The sequence below is a fragment of the Aptenodytes forsteri genome, unplaced genomic scaffold (genome assembly GCF_000699145.1).
Source record: "Aptenodytes forsteri isolate BGI_AS27 unplaced genomic scaffold, ASM69914v1 Scaffold55, whole genome shotgun sequence".
Taxonomy (NCBI): Eukaryota; Metazoa; Chordata; class Aves; order Sphenisciformes; family Spheniscidae; genus Aptenodytes; species Aptenodytes forsteri.
The window spans coordinates 12,281,821-12,285,129 of NW_008796063.1; the positions used below are offsets into that span (position 1 = coordinate 12,281,821).

At 52.0% G+C, this 3,309-nt stretch overlaps 1 protein-coding gene across 7 annotated transcripts in view; it reads left to right on the forward strand.

Annotated features, from left to right (window-relative positions):
* The window catches only part of TNRC6A (trinucleotide repeat containing 6A), a 53,335-nt gene extending 52,055 nt beyond the window's left edge, over positions 1-1,280 (forward strand). For all 7 annotated transcript variants that reach the window (XM_019473973.1, XM_009286499.2, XM_009286501.2 and 4 more), the window contains one exon: positions 1-1,280. This exon is cut by the window's left edge and continues 1,491 nt beyond it. The gene's annotated coding sequence lies outside the window, so the exon portion shown is untranslated.
* Positions 1,281-3,309: the final 2,029 nt, after the last annotated feature.

The window sequence follows — 3,309 nt, forward strand, 5'->3', positions numbered from 1 at the left end:
GTGGCTCTGTTTCTGCTCTTGTGACTGTGTTAACGTTTAACTGTCGTACCTTAAAGCCGAACTGAGTAACTATGCATACTGTAACCAAGTTATTGGGCTTACAGAATTGTTTGTTGTATAAAAGTTTTAAATGTTTAAAAAGTTCTCGCAAATACTTTCTTGCAAAAGTAACGAGTTACATCTTTTTGCCACAAAAGGTATTATATAATGCTTGTTTAGTCAATGAATTAAGACTAGGCAAGGGTAAAAATTTTAACAGTGCTGAAATCGCCATCATTTCATTGCCTTGATTCTAACTGTTTGTGTCCGAAGATGCAAAAGAAGTCAGTGGCTTTTAACTGTTTACAAATAGAATGTGATTGTAAAATGTACAGTTTGGTTGTGTTTGAATTATGAAGTTTCTCCAGATATTAATAAATCATGATGTTTTTGGCTGCTCAGCATATAACTGTCTATTTTTTGTGACTTTATTTGTAGGCTGTTTTCTATACAATGAAAATATCAAACGATATGATAGCTCTGTATTCCCATAGTTTGATTTTCTTTTAGCAAACTGATTTTTTTTTTATGAACAGATCTGCATTTTATTCTAGCAAAAATCTCCCTCAACGTGCCCACTATGAGATGAGAATATAAGTGTAGAAAACTGCAGCTTGCTTTCCCTTTTCTATTCGAGCACCTTTGGGATCCTGTTGCCCTCATCCTCGGTATACTTCAAACGCCCCATTTTCAAATGACCCCACCATTTGTGCCCAGCTAGATGCTCAAGAGGACACTTGCAAATAAGGAGAGCATTTTGGAAAATAAACTTTAATGCTTAAAACGTACTGGTGTTTAAATTTATACCTCATTTACATTAATCACGATGAACAATGCAGCAGCGCTTAATTTGTATTTCACTTTTCACAGTGGCTTAGCTTGTTCTGAAATGGCTATAGGGCAGACCATATATGTACATAGTACGATGTGACTTCAAAAATCTGTTAGACTTTATTTTCAAATTGCCGGATGTAAGTCATTAACTCTGTTGGATGCCAGCATTGTGTGTTACTAGACACTTATCTGTAACTACTTACTACGAAATACGCTGTCCCAAGCCAAAGCTGGCTTCTGAAGTCTGGTCCGAAACAGTGGTGAAAATGTTGGCAGATAATCTTTCAGGACTCTGCCTCGAGTGGAACTGACATCACACCTGCGTTGATTGTATCGTCAAAGTGTTTGAAATTCCTTCACTGAGCTTGTTACGTGGAAATAAAATGTGGTTGGTTTTAAAAGCTGAACCTTGGTGCCTGTGCTTTGCTCTGCGGTCTTCAGGCTGTCCAGCTCCTCTCAAGGTTGACCAGCTCCATCCCCTCGCAGTACGAACGAGGCCGTCTGGCTTTGTGCTGTGGAGAGAGCAATTTCATCTTGCGCTGCCAGCGCTGCTGCTGCCCTCCAGCCGGGAAGCTGGGGAGGAGCTGATGGCTCCCAGTGCCTCCCTCGGAGGCTCCCTCCACTGCTGGTGTCACCCTCCCCGTGCAGCCACGGGCATCTGCACACCCGCTGCAGGGAGGGAGCACGGCCCCTTCAGCACTCCCACACACGCAAGCCAAAACTCAAAACCACTTCCATGGCCTGCTCTGCTCACCGGTCGCTGCCTGGAAAGCTGATGGAGGAGGGGGAAGGGTGTCCACTGGATGGGCTCCATGGGCCAACTCGACACTGAGATATCGCTGGCTTTTCCCGAGTCCACCATGGGATCGTTGATGCTGCTGGAACTTGTGTCCCAGTCATAGTGGAAACTGGGAAGAAAATTAATTGGAAATTAAAAGAGGGGGAGGAGGGGGTAGAAGTCTAGCTGTTTCTGATAGAGCAGCCTGGAGACCTGAGGAGCAGGACCCTGCTCACAGGTATTTTGCTCCAGTGGGCAATGTGCTCGCTGCACTGACACTGTCCGTCCGCAAACACGCTCCCAGGTCCACGCAGCGGCGCTGATCTCAAGGACAGCAGCGAAGGGAGTTGTTCCTGAGCTGTGGCTGTGCTCTCAACTTGCCCGGCCCCGGGGCCTGTGGGTGGGGGTGTCCCTGGCTGTAGTGCCCTTTGCTCATGAAACTGGAAACTTCCAGGGCCTTTTTTCCATTTACACCCCTGGAAGCTGATTATAAGACTTTCTCATACACACACACAACCACACTGTTTCCTGCAAATGTGAACCCTTCTGCTGTTAAACCAGTCCCCATCACACAGAGCCCCTTACATGGTGGGGGAGGAGAAACCCCTTATTTCTCCTTGGACACCAAAGGATGCTGTGGTGTTAAGGCTGTTGATAAGCACGGGGAGGCCAGCATGTGGCTGGGTGTTGGCTGCAAAGCAGAGATGCCAGGGCAGGCTGCTGTGCCCCCAAAGCCCCTCACTTCTCTGCTTCACCCCTGCCCGCTGAGCAAATTAAAGACGAGACCTTGCTACGCAGGCTCGGCAAATCGCCCTCTACCTGGGCCGGCATGCCAGGCGGGCAGGTGGCGCGGGGCGATGCTTGGCGCTGTCGGTGATGCCCGAGTCCTCCCCGCAGCTGCAGCAGCCGTTGTCCAAGATCTGCAAGTGGAGCAGCTCCTCCGAGTTGCTGAAGGCCGGGTTGTCCAGCGAGCTGGCCGAGGGCAGCCAGGAGCGCGACCAGTACTGGGCCGAGACGTCGTCCAGCCGACAGAACCGCCGGTAGCTGCGGGGCAAGGCAGAGCAGCTGCAGCAGCACCCGGCACCCCGGGGGCACACATGGGCACACGCACGCACGGCCCCAGTGGCTGCGCTGCAAGCACAGGGCGCAGGTTTCCACCCAAATTTCACAGCACCGAGGCAGGACCCAGCCCCGTGCCCTGGGTGGGGGGCAGAGCCTGTGACACCGAACAACATCTGGCCGCAGCCCTGCGGCTGATGCGGTGGTTTCCTCGGGAACAATCCCCCGCGGTACATTACGAAACGCTGGTGGGAAGGGCAGCAGGGCCAGGACAGCACGGCCTCTGCAGTGCTCCCAGACGAGCTGCTTTGGCAGGGCTCTACCGGAGCCGTGCTGGCCACCCACAGCTGAGCCCAGCCCAGGCAGCCGGTGCACAGGGAGGGGGCAGATGGACCCTGTGCTTCCCCACAGGAGGCACCAGGGCGGGGTGGGGGGGGCCGGGAAGAGGTGTGTGTCCTTGGGACCACGTATTTTGGGGCTCATCAGCTTATCTAATGCATCTTTCCGCCACCCTGAGTGTGCAGCAGCACATCCAGCCCTGCAGCCCCCGGCGCTCCTTTCCTGCCTGCCTGCTGCTTCCCCAGGGCCAGCGTGGGGCT